The sequence below is a fragment of the Rhipicephalus microplus genome, unplaced genomic scaffold, assembly GCF_043290135.1.
Source record: "Rhipicephalus microplus isolate Deutch F79 unplaced genomic scaffold, USDA_Rmic scaffold_21, whole genome shotgun sequence".
NCBI classification, from domain to species: domain Eukaryota; kingdom Metazoa; phylum Arthropoda; class Arachnida; order Ixodida; family Ixodidae; genus Rhipicephalus; species Rhipicephalus microplus.
In genome coordinates this window covers 1,131,568-1,151,678 of record NW_027464594.1, presented here as the reverse complement: position 1 = coordinate 1,151,678, position 20,111 = coordinate 1,131,568, and the positions used below count along the sequence as shown (strand labels likewise).

The window sequence follows — 20,111 nt, the reverse complement described above, 5'->3', positions numbered from 1 at the left end:
TGATAGGGGTATTTTTGAGGGACGAGAACAAGACAGAGTGGGTCAGGGAAGAAACCATGGTCAAGGATGTTTTATATGAAATCAAGGACAAGAAATGGACGTGGGCTGGGCACGTAGCACGTAGGCAGTATAACCGCTGGCCGTTAAAGGTAACTGACAGTATTTCCAGAGAAGGCCAGCGGATGAGGGGGAGACAGAAATTTAGGTGGGCAGATGACATTAGGAAGTTTGTGGGTATAGACTGGCAGCCGCTAGCATAGAAACAAGTTGACCGGCGGAACATGAGAGAGGCCTAAATCCTGCAGTGGGCGTAGTCAGGCTGATGATGATGATAACTTGAAGCAGGCTCCGTCTCTTATTTACTTGTATATACTCTACCAAAAAGCCGAACAAAAAATCACGAAAATGTTTCGCATGCATTATTTGGGTCAGTTACGTAGCCAGCCATTTTTTTTCACTAAAAACCCCTGGTCTGGCCATGCGGGAGCTTGCGAAAAAGTTTATGTAGTGATTAGTAAGTATTTCATTCTAGGCTATCGTATTGCGTATACAAGGAAGTCGAAAAAATGATAAAGACGAGCGCTTACTTTTATGTTCGAGAACGCGCATGTGTAAGCTTGTACGCGAGGTAATGAGTGCTTCCAGCCAAAATACAAATAAGGGGAAGCGTCAGTTCTGCATAAGTCAACGCAAAAACGTAAAAATAAAAAAAAACTGCGATGCAAAGCCAACATCGTGAAAGCACTTCTATAGCATAATGTTATGGTGGGCTGGATAGAAGATTATCATGAAGGGGGGCGTACGGGCGGCGGGAGGGGTAAGGGGCATGCCTGCCCAATGTACAACCACCTGACTACCCATGCTCGCTGAGTGGTCGCAGAGCAAGTTTTTCTGCAGACAAAAACTTGCCCAGGATTCCCCGGTCGGAGCGGAACAGGGACGAAGGTTTGTCACAGTGCCCCCCCTCGATACTATGATAGCATATTGGGCTTACTTTGAGCGCCCCCACCCCGAAGTCACAGCACTCCGCTCCCTGATATGTCCAAGTATATGGCTGACACTTCGCATTTCTCTCTCTCAGGTGACTAGCAGGGTAAGCTTACCCCCCCTCCCCCGTGCTCACGCCTATGTCTGTGGTACTTAAGGTATGAGATGCTTAAGGCGCGTTTACACTAGAAAGACACAACAATTTCGGCCGGTGCGCTGTATTTAGGAGTGTCTTTTCTTTTGCCATCGGCCTATGTACACTGCAAAGACAAACACTGTCCCCAGGTAGTCTCTCGAGGATCCCGCCCGCACCTTGTCGGGCTCACAGAATTTCGTTGGCCAATTCTGTAGTCCCATTGGCGGCACACGCAGCGACACTGACTAAACTTGTACACCTGCACCTCATATTCAGCCATGCTCCCCGCACTGCCATTGTCCCTCTCCGGCTAAGTGGCGGAGCCCGCGCCATAATGCAATGTAACGAAGGACGAGGTTGAGGGTATACAATAGGGTAGCGAAGAAAAGACTTCCATTGGGTGTTCAAGCTGCCTATTCAGACGCCGCGGAAGCTTCGGAGAGAGCATTGTTAACTCCCCCAAAATTCCCCCTTTCGTGGTTTTTTGAAGCAAAGGCATGGGGAGACTTTTCGCGCAGCCACCGATCTCCCGACGACACGCCGACGACAGATTTGTGGATGCGTTTTTCGGGGGCTTTTGGTCTCCCGTCATGTTACACTACGATGAAATGCAGTCTTTTGAGGAGTCGTCATCGTAGTCGGCCTAGTGTGACCACAAGGTCTGTTGTCTTCGTCGGTGGGTGACTCGTAGGCCAATGGTTTGCGTCTGGGTCATGTTTTTGTCGGAGTCATGTGAGTGTCATGTTGCTCTAGTCAGAACGCGCCTTTACAGCTCCCATTGTCGGTGTACTCATGGTGAACTTGAGTCAAAAGCTCGATCTTTCATCCAGGCATCGGCGTTGGCAAGATGCTGTGTTGGAGGGTGCAAACAAGTGTTGCATCGTTTCACTGGGTAGGGAGGAGCGCTGATGTAGCTTGGGTGGAGACTGATCTTCTCGCGTCTTGAGGGGAGAAGTGCCCTTCTTGCACCATTTGCCGACGCCCATACATGCGTGAACTCTGGCGAGGTCATTTGGACACAGAGTCACAAGCATAAAAAATGGGGTTTAGGCGGCCAAACTTTTAGTAAACAAGCACATTATATGGTGTAGGTACTTTTGCAATACGTTAATAAAAAGGCTGCTTTTGAGTTTATCTTGAGTTTATACACACTATCACTGAAGTTGCAACTTCTTATACCATAGCTAATGGTTTATTCACAATTTCAGTAGCATCAGTTGGGAAGCAGTTACAGAACGCCATGCACCTAATGGCCGTAACATAGTACGGCAGTTAAGCACATGACAATCTGCAACTGATATAGACGCATGACATGCTGATATAGGGTTGCCTGGGCTCTTTTCAGCACTAGGTGTTTTTGGATTTCTTTGTAGAGCTTTCGCACTGTCTCCGACAGATGACGTCACACTGTGCAGAATATTTTGGCCAAGAGAACACTTGCTTCGATATTTATTTGGAAACAGGTTTAATCTAATTTGGTATAACCTCAAGCTTTCAGGCCTGCGTCTCGTCATGGCCACCTTCCCTAGACAGATCCCCATTTATGCCTCACAGTGACAGGAACCAATACATCCTTATGAATTAGCGTACAGTTTCGTACAGTACTCGTGTATGGAACTCCTCGTACTCAGTGCGCTCGAGCATAAGACACCGTTTTTAGGTTATTTCAGATAGCGATCTTTTTTCGCAGCAGTCTGACTGATGGTCAGCTCCACTAAATCTATAAAAATTGCGATGTGATACGTTTTAGTAATATATCGCAATAACTGCACAATGGAACATTGACGAATATATTGTTATTTCACTGGTTCTGCTCTACGCATTACGCCGTGCCATAAGTGTATACCCAAAACTTATAGCCACTTACACACTTTTAACCTAAGTGTATATCCCAGACTGTATAACCCAACACTCTGTACTAGTACGGAGTGTTGGGTTCTCCTTTACCGGGCATACATTTTACTTGAGACTTTGGCGCATCATTCGCGATGATTCTCGCTTGCCAGTAGCATAATAATGCGGATATCTATATTTAGTTATGGCAGAGTTAGCCGAATTTTAGTAGGAAACTCTCTAGTTCAACGCTACCTGATATATATGAAGACACCAATATTGTTAAATCATCGACGTCCATTTCTTTTTATACATGTTCGTAAGCCCCCTTCAGTAGCACTTTTGCGCGGTGCTTCTGCCACATCAAATGAAGCTCAGTTTTGATAACCCGCCAATGACCTAATAGTAGTGTATAAGTAGTACCTTTGTAGGTATTGGTGGCAATTGCTAAGCGTTAATTAACATTTGGAATCGATTTCAGACCCTACGTTTTTAAAGGTGGACAGTTGAAATCGTTGGTATGATATATTTGCTCTAACAAGGCAAAAAGCAAGGTCTTGCGAACAATGCATAGATAGCGCTGACTTTCAACATTAGTTAAAGAAGTGTGGGATATGTACCTATGGCATGGCGACGTGCATACAGGAGCACCAATGAAATAACAAAATATTCTTCAATGTTCCATTGTGCAGTTATTGCTATATATTACTGAAACGTATCACATCACAAATTTTATAGATTTAGTGGAGCTGGCAATCTGTCGGACTGCTGAGAAAAAAGATTGCAATCTGAATCAACTTAAACACGGTGTCTTATCTTCGAGCGCACTGAGTACAAGGAGTTCCATACACGAGTTCGTGACCTTGAGAGTTAGTTTTATACCTGCAAGCAACTGAAGGCTTCACTATTCAATATCATCAATCAATTGTCAAAATTTGCCATTTTACCTTCAAGGGTTTCCGATCTGCTTTCTTGACTAATCTCGCATCGTTAACTTTCAATATTGATATTAAAAAAAGTCACAGCTTCGCCGCAAAGGCGAAGCAATGAACGTGATAGCAACAAATTGGAATGTCATGCGCAGAATGGCAAGCAGATCAAAACGTATCCGCCTTTCTCACGCACAAAGGACGCACGAAACGTACCCACAGGTGCAGATTAACGCACATAAGCGTGTCAGTTGTTACTTCACTGTGTATAAAAAGCGCGCCCTTTTCGCTAACAGAGGCTGTGCAACGATTGCAGTGACCTTTGTGCACCAGGTAACTACAGCAGAATTGTTCCGACGGAACTCGAAGTCTAGTCAAGACATACGATTCCTCTCACTGGAAGATAAGACGCGTGATTGAGCGTACATCCCCTTATTCTCTACGTGGGTCAAAGTACGCGGAAGACATAAGAGACGATATGCGCTCACTGCGCCATCTTGCTGATAATGCTGAAAACAATAGTCCCCCCCCCCCCTCAGATGCCCGCCAACAGCGGTAAGTGGTAGATATGATAGATTGCCGTTTGAACGTTTCAGGATGTACCTCTCAGTTGCTCAGTGGTTAACGCCTCGCATACACGACGTGGAGTTCCCACTCTCAATTCCGCACACCGGAGTCTTTTTTCTGCAATTCTTTTCTTTCTTGCGTTTTCATATATATAGATACGTATACATATACTGTGCATGACATCGACGCCGACATCCATGCCGACGCCAACGGCGAAATACAGCCAAGAGTGTCCATATAATTGCTATCGCAATAAAAGCTATTGATTCTGGTGAATGAGCTAGACCATTTTCATTGACCTAACCAAAACCTTCGACTCACCTAATCACAGTTTCTTGGCAACCAAACTCATGGCTAGTGATACTGCTGGATCAGCCCTAACGCTCAATGATATTACCTCTGTAACAGACAGCAAGCTGTCTATTAGGGGTGAAGCTCCTTAAAGCGGTACCCGTTCGTCCCTAACAGTAGTGCGTAACTTGTTTTACGCTTTGACCTGCAAGGTGGTGCCGCTTGGAGATTTGTCCTGTGCGTTGTTGAACAATAAAAAATTCGTGGCGTGCACGTTAGCTAAAAGCCGAATTCTTCTGTCTCTCATTCTAAATTAGCAGCCATTGGCATGCACATAGAGCACTATCTCACAAGAAAGGGTTGCTACGTTATACTCACTGGGCGTAACCTCCTTGGTTTTATAAAGGTTTGGCAAGCGTTGGGCCACAGTGCCATGAATACCGTGAACTAGCACGTACCATGAACTCAAGGTGGTTAAAGGTGGGCAGAAGACACGAAGCCAAAGCCGTAAGAAAGTGTGCGTGTGACATTAGCAGCCAATGGCATGTACATTGAGCACTATCTGACAAGAAAGGGTTGATACGTTGTACTCGCTGGGCGTAACCTCCTTGGATTTAGAAAGGTTTAGTGAGCATTGGGCCGCAGTGCCATGAATGCAGTGAACTAGTATATACCATGAACTCGAGGTGGTTGAAGGTGGGAAGTAGACAGGAAGCGCAAGCCGTAAAAAAAGTGAACGTGTGCCAACTCTCGTTTAGTCCTTGGAATATCGGCTGGATGGTGATGCTTTTTTATGCGGAATATATGATGACGAAATGCGAGATGGTGGTACTTGGAGAGTTGACTAGATGGACGAAAGGACGCACAGACAGATGCATGGATGGACGCACGGATGGCTACACGGACGGACGCATGGACAGAAGCAGGGGCGGATGCATGGATGAACGCAGGTATGGAGGTGCGTACGCAAGAACAGATGCACGCACGGACGGGTGGCTGGACGCACAGACGGTCACAGAGACAGACGCATGGACAGACGGAAGCAAGAGCGAATAGACGGATGGATGAATACAGTGAACTAGTTTATACCGTGAACTCGAGGTGCTTAAAGGTGGGAAGCAGACACAAAGCGCAAGTCGTAAGAAAGTGTGCGTGTGCCTCCTCTCGTTTAGTCCTTGGAATGTCCGCTGGATGGAGGTGCTTCTATACACACAGACCAAGAGATATGGCTATACACGCAAACCAAGAGATATGGCGGATGAGTCGAGAGAAAGGCTTTGAGGTGGTGGAAATAAACAGAGAGGTGCATAGGTGGGGTGGTTTTCAACGAGACAGAATTCACTTCGATGGGCGGCTAGGTCATGAGATGGGTTGGCGATTTGCAGGACGCGCAGTAGCTTTTTTTGGGAGCAAGCGAGCCCTTCGGGGTGCAGGATAGCTAGTAAAGAGGAAAACAACTAGGGAGACTCTTCGACAGGTGGTATGTACAGATACGATTCCAAAGTGGCACCAATATCTAAGATAGGTAGAGTACGGGGCACAAATAGACGTAGCAACGAGCGTCGAGCCAATTCAGGCATCATCATCAACATCATCATCATCAGCCTGATTACTTCCACTGCAGGACAAAGGCCTCTCCCATGTTCCGCCAGTTAACCCGGTCCTGTGCTTGCTGCTGCCAATTTATACCCGCAAACTTCTTAATCTCATCTGCCCACCTAACCTTCTGTCTCCCCCTAACCCGCTTCCCTTCTCTGGGAATCCAGTTAGTTACTCTTAATGACCAGCGGTTATCCTGTCTACGCGCTACATGCTCGGCCCATGTCCATTTCCTCTTCTTTATTTCAACTATGATATACTTAACCCCCGTTTGTCCCCTAATCCACTCTGCTCTCTTCTTGTCTCTTAAGGTTACACCTACCATTTCTCTTTGCATTGCTCGCTGCGTCGTCCTAAATTTAAGCTGAACCTTCTTTGTAAGTCTCCAGGTTTCTGCTCCGTAGCTAAGTACCGGCAAGATACAGCTGTTATATACCTTCTTCTTGAGGGATAGTGGCAATCTACCTGTCATACTTTGAGAGTGCTTGCCGAATGTGCTCCACCCCATTCTTATTCTTCTAGCTATTTCAATCTCGCGGTTACGCTCTGCGGTTATTACCTGCCCTAAGTAGACATAGTCTTTTACAACTTCAAGTGCACTATTACCTATCTCGAAGCGCTGCTCCTTTCTGAGGTTGTTGTACATAACTTTCGTTTTCTGCAGGTTAATTTTAAGACCAACCTTTCTGCTCTCCTTGTCTAACTCCGTAATCATGAGTTGCAATTCGTCGCCTGAGTTACTCAGCAATGCGATGTCATCGGCGAAGCGCAGGTTACTAAGGTATTCTCCATTAACTCTTATCCCTAACTGTTCCCATTCTAGGCTTCGAAAAACCTCCTGTAAGCACGCGGTAAATAGCATTGGGGAGATTGTGTCCCCCTGCCATACACCCTTCTTGATTGGTATTCTGTTGCTTTATTTATGAAGCACTAGGGTAGCAGTTGATCCCCTGTATATTTCTTCCAGAATGTTTATATATACTTCATCTACGCCCTGATTCCGCAGTGTTTGCATGACGGCTGATATTTCTACTGAATCAAACGCCTTCTCGTAATCTATGAAGGCTATGTATATTGGTTGGTTATACTCTGAGCATTTCTCTATTACCTGATTGATAGTATGAATGTGGTCAATTGTTGAGTAGCTTGTTCGAAATCCTGCTTGTTCCTTCGGTTGATTGAATTCTAATGTTTTCTTTACTCTGTTAGCAATTACCTTTGTAAATAGCTTGTATACTACAAAGAGCAAGCTTATCGGCCTGTAATTCTTCAAGTCCTTGTCATCTTCTTTCTTATGATGTTAGCGTTCTTCCAAGACTGTGGTACTCTTCCCGTCAAGACACACCTCGTAAACAGGGTGGCTAGTTTTTCTAACACAATCTTTCCTCCATCTTTCAGCAGATCTGATGTGACCTGATCCTCACCAGCAGCTTTGCCCCTTTGCATGCTCTCCAAAGCTTTTCTGACTTCTTCTATCATTACTGGTGGGGTGTCATCTGGGTTACTGCTAGTTCTTATAGTATTAGGGTCGTGGTTGTCTCGGCTACTGTACAGATCTCTGAAAAACTCCTCCGCTTTTTTAACTATCCTATCCATACTGGTAGGTATTTTGCCTTCTTTGTCCCTTAGTGCATACATCCGACTTTTGCCTATCCCAAGTTTCCTCTTCACTGCTTTGACGCTTCCTACGTTTTTCAGAGCGTGTTCAATTCTCTCCATGTTATACCTTCTTACATCGCATACTTTACGTCTATTAATCAACTTCGAAAGCTCTGCCAGTTCTATTTTGTCTGTTGTACTTGAAACTTTCATGATTTGACGCTTCTCAATTAGGTTCTTCGTTTCCTGGGAAAGCTTGCCAGTGTCCTGTCTTACTACCCGGCCTCCAACTTTCACTGCACACTCCGTAATGATACTCGTCAGATTATCATTCATTGTATCTACGCTAAGGTTGTTTCCTCACTAACATTCAGACATAGGGTATATTAACATGCAGGGTGGTAGGGACAGGCTGAAATGGGAAGAGATAGAAGAACAGCTAAGGGAAGAGAGGCCGATGGTATACGCTTTTGTAGAAACACATCTCAGGGACATGGAACAACCTTCGAACAATCCGGACTACGCGTGGGAATATTGCATTAGAACAGAAGGCAGCAGAAAGGGGGGTGGTATTGGGGCATTCATTCATAAAAGTACAGACTGGCAAAGAGTCAAGCAGGACTGCAAGGAACATTTATAGCTAAAAGGGAAAGTGGCAGGTCAAATGACACTCCTTGGTTTCGTGTACTTGTGGACGGGAGCAAATGCCAGAGAGGAAAACCAGGCAATGGTAGTGTGTATATCAATGGACATTCAGGAGTTAGGAAGAGAGTGCGAGATAATTATACTAGGAGACATGAATGCGCACATAGAAGATATAGATGGGTATACTGACCCGACAGGCAAAATGATCATGGATATGTGTGAAAGGCTTTATTTGATCGTTTGCAACAGTACCGAGAAGTGTGAAGGGCAAATAACATGGGAGGTAGGAAGGCTGCAGTCGACGATAGATTATGCACTGATGTCACATAGGATGTATGATAAGCTCAGGGGAATGCAAATAGATGAAGGTGGCTCCAGAAGTCTGGGTAGTGATCACAAACGTATCAAGCTAAGTTTTAGAAGAGGAGTGAAAGTGGGAAGGAGACAAGATGAGCAATTACAGGAAAATTTTTATCCACAAAGGCAAATTGAAATAGCCACTAAATAAATTGAGAAAGTAATCACGAAAGATAATAAGACAGTGTGGACATACACGAATCTAATTAGACTCTTTGAGCTAGAGCTTGCTAAGACGCGTGACAAGTCACCCCGGAAAAGAAGACACAAACCCAAAAGTTGGTGGGATGAGGAAGCTAAGAGAGCCATAGCAAAACGTCAGGAAGCCTCTAGGGAACACAGACATGCTAAGCAGCGGGGTGAACCGACAGATGATGTTGAAAGAAAATGGGCAACCTTTCTAAGCTGTAGAAGGGATGCATCTCTTCCGATCAATGAAAAGATTAGAAGGAAGGGAGCTCAGTGGCTGACAGAAGTATATAAAAAAGATAGAAAGGCAGCTGCGAAATATCGGAACCATCTAAGCTCCCTAAGAAATGAGACGAGCCTAGAGCAGAGTTTTATAACTACAGCCCAAGGTACTAGGCTAGGAGGGGATGAAGCTATTGAATATATAAGAACAAGGGTGACAGAAAATTTCAACAAAGAAGTGCTATATGCACCACATTAGACAAGGACGAATCAAGTGGTGCAATGGCTCCATTTTCACAACGAGAGTGGGAAAGGGCTAAGAAAATGGTTCCTAGTAGTACATCAACAGGCCCAGATGGCATTCCAATTATGCTAATAAAGACATTAGGTCCGAAGTCTAAGCAGGCTTTGAGAGAGGCAGTGAGCAAAATCATAATCGATGGTGAAGTTCCCGATGGATGGAAACTTAGCTGGATGAGCATGATCTATAAAAGAAAGGGGGACAAAGCTGACATAAACAACTGCCGTCCCATAACAGTGACATCAGTGGTCTACAGGCTGGTGATGCAGATTATAAAGGAAAGACTGCAGGCATGGATAGAGGATGAGGGGGTGCTGGGGGAACTGCAGAATGGGTTTGGGAAACACGGGAGGTTGGAAGACAATCTGTTCTCACTGACGCAGTGCATCAAAATAGCAGAAAAGGAACACAGGCCCCTGTGGCTAGCATTTTTGGATATCAAGGGAGCGTACGATAGCGTGGTTCAAAAGGAAGTGTGGGGAATACTGGACAAACTAGGCGTGGAACATGTAGTCACTAATCTTTTAAAAGGTATCTATAAAGGTAACAAGGTAGTTATAAAGTGACAAAAACAGGTATCCAAGCCTGCAGAGGTAAAACGGGGGCTTAGGCAGGGGTGTCCCCTGTCACCCTTATTATTCATGATGTACCTACAAGGATTAGAGGCCAAATTAGAGGGAAGTGGACTGGGGTTCAACCTCTCTTTAGTCAAACAAGGAAAACTCATTGATCAGGCACTACCAGGATTAATGTACGCAGATGATATAGTGCTAATGGCCAACAACAAGGAAGATTTGCAGAGATTGATGGACATCTGTTGTAATGAAGGAGATAGGTTAGATTTTAGATTCAGTAAGGAAAAATCAGCAGTCATGATTTTCAAAGACAACGAAGGTAGTGAGCTTAGAATACAGGAGGTCACGCTAGAAATAACAGACAAATACGAATATCTGGGTGTATGGATAAGCAATTGGACCAAGTACCTGAGGGAACACGAAATATACGTGACGACTAAAGGTAACAGGAATGCAGCAGTGATGAAAAATAGGGCACTGTGGAAATACAATAGGTATGATGTTGTGAGAGGAATATGGAAAGAGGTCATGGTTCCTTGGCTGACGTTCGGCAATGCGGTCATGTGCATGAGATCAGAAGTTCAAGCAAGATTAGAAATTAAGCAACGTGAAATAGGTAGGCTTGCTTTAGGAGCTCACGGGAATACACCAAATCAGAGAGTTTAAGGTGATATGGGATGGACATCATTTGAGCGCAGGGAAGCTAGCAGCAAGATAAAATTTGAGAAGCGATTGAGAGAAATGGGGGAGGAGCGTTGGGTTAGGAAGGTTTTCAGCTACTTGTACTTGAAGAATGTCGATACAAATTGGAGGAAGTGAACCAGAAAATTGACTGGTAAATACTTAGAAAACAGCAGGGGGTCACACCAAAAACAATTATCGGTTAAAAAGAAGGTGAAGGAAGCTGAGACTGACATGTGGAGAATTAGCATGATTAAGAAGTCCGCACTAGAGATTTATCGTACCCTTAAGCAGAAAATTGCCAAGGATCTATGATGATACTCCCGGTAGTTCTCTACTGTTTGAGGCCAGGACGGTAGTATTGTGAACCAAGACTTATCAGGCCAAATACGAAGGGGTAGACACGGTATGCAGTGCGTGTGGAGAGGAAGAAGAAACTGCCGAAAACTTGATAATGTTCTGTAAAGGGCTTCACCCTTATAGTTTAGGATGATGGCGCAGAGTTTTTCAAAGCACGGGGGTTTAGGGACCGGGAGGGCAAAATAGACTTTAAGCGGGTAGTCTGAACTAGAAGGAGGTTATCTGATTGGTGGCTAAAGTCAAGGCACGAGTGAAAATTAAACTCTTCACTGCAAAGTACGAATCCTCAAACTCACGTTTTAAAGGAAAAAAATAAATCTAGTTTTTGGTTCATTAAGTATTACGGCTTGGTGGCGCTAGCCACCACCCGATCTAAAGGGTACAGCCATATCCATCCATCCAGACAGATGCATGGATGGGTGCACGGATGGCTGCTCGGTCGGAATAACGCATAGACGAACGCAGGGGAGGATGCATGGACGAACGCAGGGACGGGCGCGCGGATGGACGAGTGGACGCGTGAACAGATGCAGGCACGGACGGGCGGATGGACGCATGGATGGTCACACAGAAGGACGCATGGACGGACGGAAGCAAGGACGAATGAACGCACGGGTGCTTCGCTCCGCTCTCCACGATTCACTTCGTGGATATGCTGCCATTTTTTGTCGTTCTACTTTGTCACAATTTTATATTACTAATTAGGGTGTCCCTGAAGGGTCCATTCTTGGCCCGCTTTTCTTTTTAATTTACGTGAACTACCATCCCCTTTTGTTTACTAACTCATAACCTTCCCTTTAGGCCGATGACACTACAATACTAGCCCCTGATAAATCAACTGACTCTTTAATTCTAAAACAACAAAATGATCTAAATAATATATAAAAGCTGGTGTCTCACAAACTCCCTCAGTATTAACCCTACGAATACTAAGTTCATGATATTCCACTCAACTAAGAAAGTTCTTTCCTCTCGTATTTGAATTATGCTAAATGGTTTGCTCATTAATCCTGACACCGAATGCTCTTTCTTGACCTCAACATTATGGGCGCTATGCAGGATGGGCCGAGTTTAGCGAAACTCTGGATCTTCCCTAGCTTTGGCGGCACCCCCTTACGACCGCGCCAATAGTACTGAAAAGTGAAATCCACCCCTCAGCGCGCTGAGTTTCATTAGCTACGATGTAACCAGTCATCGCGTCGAGGACTGTCGACTAAGTTGGGCAGTGTTTTCAAACCATAGGCATCTTCTTTCATTTGTTTGTCGTTCCATTGAGCGCAGAAGTGCATCTTGTCATGACTGGAAACTGGCAGTGCAAGACGCCCATACGCTGAGCTTTCTCAAGCGATGCTCATGCTCGTCAACGAGAACGCTGTCTGCGTCTCACAAGAGCGCGGGGAACACTCCCAAGTGCACTGCAAGGAACGCGCACTGGCGGGCCAGTGACACGCGGTCAGCGTTGCACACGAATGCTTTGACGCGCAGTTGGCGTTTCAGGAGAAGTGCGTGCACGCACAGAGGGAGATAAAAAGAACGTCGCATGTGCGCAGGGCTGCTCTCTGCGGCCGCGTGGCGTGCACCGCATCAAACGCTTGCCATTTGCACCGGCACCATCACAGTCACGAGTTGAATTCGGGCTTTCTCAGAATCAACCAGTTTGTATCCGAGTTCACGCGTCCGTCCGTTTGATTGACAGACGCCCGCGGCGAATATTGAGTCCCCCCACCACTTTTCGCATTTTCGCCTCCATCGAAATTGTAGCCGCCGCAGCCGGGATTCAATCCCGCGACATGCGCGTCAGTAGCCGAGTACCTTAGCCACTAAACCATCACGGCGAGGGGCAGTGCAGTCGCTGCCGCTGTGCATGCATCGTAACCCGAGCCACCGTTCGAGTTTGTGGGCCACCCGCAGAAAATTAGAAATAGCGTGCGGTGGTCGCGGCCCGCGAGGCCCACGAATTGCTGTGTGTAGCTTCCATGCATTTGAATTTGCGGTCAGGGTGGAAGTCCCTAGACTTTTCCTTAGTGGGAGAAACGCTATTCTGAAGCTCATATGGCGCCCGTAACTAAAGCAACGCCCGCCACAATTGCGAACGTTATTCTAAACCTCCCTATGTACTGTAATAAATTTCACCACGCTCACAACATATCCAATCACAACCGCGTTGCCGACAACATGCGAGCGCCCCTGGTGACTACCTGTCCTTACATTTATTCGAAATATTTGATAGAAGCGAAACGAGCAGCACGAGAGTGCTGCGTGGACAGCTTCACTGCCTTCGAGAGTGGAAGTTGCTATGCTGCAGGTTGGACGAAAGAACCTGTGCGAAAGAGGACATACGCTCACGAACACGCTCTTAGGAGGCGCACGTCAAGTTGGCAAACATACAGCACGACAATCACCCTGACGTCGCTGCACTGTTTAATTATTGGCTGAGTAGCGGCGCTGACGTGTTCTCACACGGTGTTCTTTTAATAAGCACCGCAAATGTCCCACATGCGTTTCCAACGCCATGCACGTTGCTGTAGCCACTTTTATCAAAGCTGCTGTCACGCACTCCGCAGTGTCTTCATGCTACGTCCACCGCATCGGAATAAACTTGTCTGCCGAGAAGCTCGGGCCATCCTGCGTTGCACCCCATGTTATTCATTCGCGCAAAAAGTAGCATTTAATGTTTGAATTTTAGTACAGCACGTGACTACTTTAACACGTACTTCAACTCTAATCAAGCAATATTAGGCTTTTATTCACAAACATATTAATTAGTGCATCACCACTTGGAGAAATATATAACTCACCTACTCATCTTCCCTTCAGCACATTCAAAAACAAGCCACTAGAATAATAACTTTCTGTTCACATTGTTCTAGTGCATCATCATCACTTCATAACTTCGAGATAAGTTCTACTGTTAGTTTATTTATACATCATCTTATTATCGTGCTGTTCAAGTCACTGCGCCATCTTGTACCATCAATCATCTTTTATCCTAATGCTTTGTTCAACTTTAATTGTACTGGATTCGCTTCAAATGCAAATTTCTTACTACCTACTATCCGTACTAAGTTTCGTCACCACACTGCATATTTTTCCGCATTGTCTTTATGAAATTCATTTTGATCTCACATTAAACTATGCTCAATGATTGCCTTATTTAAAAAAAACAATTGCATTTGTATTAGATAAACTACTGCATGCATTTATTTTGTTATATTGTTTATTTCATTCTTTTTACTTGTTTCTTAGTGTTGGTTTTAATAAGTTACTCATCTCAGTGTTTTACCTGTCGCTGCCAATTGAGGAATTTTTGTGACGGAATTCAGAACAGGAGGTCCCCCGCAGCCTTGTGCTTTCTGACCTCCTCCTGTTTATATACTTACATGATGTTTCCTTTTCAATACTAATACCTAGAATAAACTTGAAAAACTTGAAAAAGAAGCTATAGTAAGAATACAGTTTCTCTTTTCTTTGTGATCAGTGGTAGTGTGCTTGAGCCATGGATTAAAGGAGCTTCTCCCGACCCCGTGAATATGAAGACAAGGGCGCATTGAAGCATTTTGTTCTTTCAGCAGAACGTTATGTTGTCGATTGAATATTGTCGCAGAACTTTAGGTGGCCACACGTTCATGCATCATGTGTGCAAGACCGACTGCGCAATTGCTGCCACGTACTATACGTACACTTATAACAATATTTGAATAACCTGGCATGGCTAGGAACAGTGAGTTGTACCGTCATGTGAAGCCCTCCTACGTCCAATACGATGCACGTGAAGAACAGCAGCTTTACATGCACGCGAAAGGATATACGTTGTTGCTTACATACCTCACACCAAGTCAGGCAAATTTGCTCTAGTGCTGCCAAACAAGCACGAAGGAAGTATTGCACTTGGCAGCCTTGTTTGTTTGTTTGTTAGTCTGTTTGTTTGTTTGTTTGTTTGTAGCCTAGAATCCATGCCTCATATCCACTGTGGGGGATTGACCAAGAGAACATATAGTCTCATATGGACGATCACTGCACTAGTGCTTAGAACAAAAAAGAGAGAAAAAAGTTGTAAAATGAAGATGGTATATAAAAAAGAAAACAAAAATTCAGAGAGCGAGAAAAAAACTTGACAAGAAAGTAGACATACCTTGACTTTAGGAGCCGACCAGGTAGCTGCTTTTACCGAACGCGATTAATTTTGTATGTCGCGGATTTATCCAGATTCGAAAATTACTTCTCGACCCGCTATTCCTAGGTATCTGTTAACGTATCCTTTATGTTGAAAAAAGTTTAGAGTCTTGAATAAAATTACACACCGCATCGAATGCATCTCTGTGGCAGTTTCCTGGGGCACCAAATATTAGAACATTTTCTGTGGTTAAATTTAAACCTAGCTTCGCAAATGAAATAGCTAGAAGTATTCTCCTAATTACTGCATAGTTCCGACATGAGCCAAAATAATGTTCACTAGTTTCTGATTCTCGCAGAACGGACAAAGGAGGGAAAGTATCAGACCAGCTATGTGTAACTAAAAGTTTATTGGAGGAACATGGCACCGGAATCTGGAGATGATAATTTCAAGTTTTTTCATGGACTTCACTGGACTTTCCATGAAAATTTGAGGTGCTGATAATCTGTACACTCTGATATTTTCCAAACTATCGGTAAAAATAGCGAATTTTCTATATCTAACCCTAAATAAGTGTTCTAACTCGGGAAGCACCGAAAAAACTGGTTCATCACGTTAGGCTCGCGCCAAAGCATCTGCCAATTCATTTAATTCTAATCTGCAGTGACCTGTGACCCACACTAATTTTAGGAGTTTTATATGCAGGGGTGCTAATTTGTGGAACGCTGCTAGGGCACGAGATCGTTCTGAGGTTGACAGAGCTGCACACACCAAAAGTGAGCCTGTTGGGATGATTGCACTGGTATCGGCCGTAGGAATTTTTTGAAGAGCTAAAATAATAGCTACTAGCTCAGCTTCAAATATAGGAGTGAAATATGGAAGCCTCACTGAAAAAGAGCAGCCGAGGAGATCAGACGCAATTGCTACGCCAGCATTTTCGTTGTTGACAGAAGCATCTGTAGCTATTACATTCTTTGTTTCTGCATGTACCAAAGAATCTTTTAAAGTAGTGGTCAAAAATCTAAGAGATCGTAACTTGGCTTGTGGGGGGAAGATTTCATCATACTCCATCCTAATGTTGAGGATTGAGGAATTAGTTTCAATTACCGTGCTGATGTCTACATTTACGCAATCCAGTTTCTTTTTAACAAAAATTATCTGAGGGGAATGAAATCGAGGCCAATGTGCAAGAAAGAAAGAGTCAGGGTCGCTGATAAATGCGTACTCTGAACTTCGCGCCGGTAAACTGTAGAACTTTAAGAAGGTTTGAACCGTTAGGATTCGGAATCGACAAAGGAGTGTTTGTAATCACGCTTCGATCTGTGGGGTTTAACGTCCCAAAACCACCATATGATTATGAGAGACGCCGTAGTGGAGGGCTCCGGAAATTTAGACCACCTGGGGTTCTTTAACGTGCACCCAAATCTGAGCACACGGGCCTACAACATTTCCGCCCCCATCGGAAATGCAGCCGCCACAGCCGGGATTTGATCCCGCGACCTGTAATCACGCTTTTGTTTTGATACAATAGATTATTCACCATGAACCTGGGAAATCCCGGGCATATTCGCAGGGCTTCTCGCTCTAACATTACTAGGAGTTTATTTTATAACCAGCGGCCCCCGAGAATAATACACACCCCAATTTCAATATAAGTCTCGCATACATTTTATATATCATTAACATTGCGTCTCTACGCAGCCGGGATTTTCTGTTTCTTAGAGTGCGTAATAAACCTAACGCCCGTTGTGCCTTTGCTGTTATATATTCTATGTGTGGGCTCCAATTTAGCTTTCTGTTATAAATCACTCTTAAGTACTTGACTGAATCTACTTGTGGAAAAGGTTCCCGATTATATAATACAGAAATTGAAACTAAATATGTTACAGGAAACAGCAGAGTGCACTTTTACTGATGTTTAATGATAAAGAAGTGGATTGCAACCGAATTTCTAGAGTAATATTATAAGTTTGCAATTATTGGTGTAGTAAGTAAATGTCGCTCTCTGCAGCGAAGAACGCGATACCATCTGCATAAATATAGACAATGACATCCTGAACATTTGGAATAGAGCTCATCAGTATATTGAATGATGCTGGAAATAGGACGGACCCTTGGGGAACACCACGTTTCTGTTTGAATTTATGCGAACAGCATCCAGGCTTCAAGCAGTAAAATTCCCTTGATTTTAAAAATTCTGCTATCTGCTCAATATTTTAATGAGGAAACTGTAAGCTCTGCAAGGTGTTCAGTAGAATAGAGTGGTCGACACTGTCATACGCTATAGCTATGTCAAGAGTTACTAATGCGGCGTATTGTTTCCTTTTACGAGCAAGCTGTATTCGACTCTCTAAATCCTCATGGGCGCACCAAATTGAGCATTCACTGCGAAAGTCAGTTTGGTTTGGCTTTAATATGAACTTACTCGTCATTAAAAGGTTTATTCGGCCATTTAGGACACTTTTTATGAGTTTCACTTTGTTAGAAGCTAGTGAGATGGGTCTGATAATTTCTATGTTAAAACGTATTCCTTGCTGTCAATTATAGGAACTACCTTAGCTATTTTCCAGTCATAGGGTATCCAGGCGTTCTTTAAAGAGTAGATTATAAGATTGAGGACGTCGCCGGGGGACAGCTTGAATAAAATTTCATTCATAGGAACTGTGATTCAATCTGGACCAAGAGATGACGAGGGCAGATCTCGACTAACTTTTGAAGCTTCAGACAGCATTACGTTGTCGAAGTCCGCGCTTATGCAAGACTTTTGCCAGTTGAAAGCTATAGTCGAAGAAAATCTAATTTCTAGACCTTTGCCAATTAACTCTAAAGAGTTCTTCGTTTCTTCCAATGATAGTTTTTTATAATCAGTATTTACTGTAGACGGCATAATTTTGCGAGATCGCATATAACGAAATAAAGCTTGGTTATTTTAAGGTCTCGAGAGAAAATCGAAATGTCTTTTAACATATTCTTCTTTAGCTTGGGCCACCGTGTGCCTAAATACAACCGCAAGAAATTTATAATCTGACCAGTTCTTAGGGGACTGATTATGTATTAGCTCCTCCCAAGCTGCCTGTCGTCATCTGTGAACTTGTGAACAGAAGGAATTCCACCAGGGGCAATACGGTACTGTCTTCGCCGATTGAACAGCGAATTCAGTGTTTTTGCATGCCCTTAAAATTACTGCGCTTAATTTCATAGCTTTAGTGTCATCATTATCTTGAGAGGGAGAGTCTAAAGCAGCTTTGAGGTCGTGTTGAATTTTTGGATAATATATATATGTCCGGGCATAGAAGCATGCTGCTTTGACGGGGCAAGCGATCTCGAACATTATAGGAAAGTGGTCACTGTTGGAGGCGCAATCAAGGGCTGTCCACGATGTACTAGCAATAGCCGAGCTTACAAAGCTTAATAAATCTAAGGCAGAGCGTGAATGATCTCGAATAAATGTGGGAGTTCTAGCGTTAAGGTACACTAATTTGTGTTAAGGCACAATAAATAAAATAAACCATTGTCCACATTAATGTGTTCTAAAACCCCAACATGTATGGGGAGAATCGAAGTCGCCAACTATATATTTTTTCTTTACAGCCTGAATTAGCAGCCATATCTAACATTCTCGTCTCTTGTACGCCTTTAGAAGAGTAGACGTTTATTAACGAGAAAGGCAAGTATCCTGGCAAGCAAATATCTAACGCAAAAATTTCGCATTGAGAAAACACATTTGTATGAGATTTCAGCTTTTCAACTAATTTTACTGTTTATAAAGAGCACTAAACCTCCGCCTTTGGATGGACAATCTAGACAAAAATTTTGGAAGTTGGGTAGGTGAAACAAGTGATGTGTTGAAAGCCAAGTTTCTTGTAATGCAATAATAGCCGGATCGAATTTGGAAGACAGGTATAACAGATCGGTTATGGCTAAGTACAGAGATCGGCAATTCTAATATATAATTGTAAAAGACCCTATGACTTCATTAGAATGGTTTCGGCACCTACCCTATCTAAAATACTTTCTTTTAGAAATATGGTTTTTGAAAGGTAGTCCTGGAATTTTTTGCTTTTGACATGGTTCAGTGAGCCAGGTTTTTTTGATACAGGGTATCTAGAACGCTTTAGGCATTTGAGATCCATTTCCATATCTTGTGTGTCCTGAGAAGCTTCCTGTGCACCCTCGCTTTGCCTCTGAACGCCTTCTCCAGAAGGCTCTGCAGACTGTGCATCCGACGAAGTTATCTCAGATTCTGTCTCACCTGTTGGGTGCGCAGACTCAGCATTTTCTACAGCCGTTCTTATATCTATCTGCGCTCCATAGACTTGTGCGATGTGTTTACTTATAATATGCGACAGCGACTCACACAAGGTGGTAGCAAGACGTTGCATAGCCTTATTCACAGCCTTCTCGAACCTGTCCGCAATTGATAGGGAAAATGATGCTTTCATTGCTATGTTATGGCAGGCAGCTGCTCCTGTGTACCCTTGAGTTCTGGCTTAAATTTCAGCAATGGCATCTTTTCGATGGCATCGTCTTTTTCCTACAATTTCAAGAATTTGGATTTCACGTGCCTTGGCTGAGCAATTTGGGTTATCAGCACAGTGTGTTTCATGGCAAAGACAGCACATGGCAAAGACAGACAGTGCGTTTCACCACAAATTCTGCATCTAGGGACTGACCTGCCTCCTTTCACTATGTGCCCATAACGCCAACACTTAATACACTGTAGGGG

General features: G+C 44.0%; 1 protein-coding gene across 3 annotated transcripts in view; it reads right to left on the bottom strand.

Moving 5' to 3' along the window:
- LOC142785383 (uncharacterized) overlaps window positions 1-20,111 on the bottom strand; it is a 255,405-nt gene that overhangs the window by 34,564 nt on the left and 200,730 nt on the right. The gene's annotated exons all lie outside the window — the stretch shown is intronic.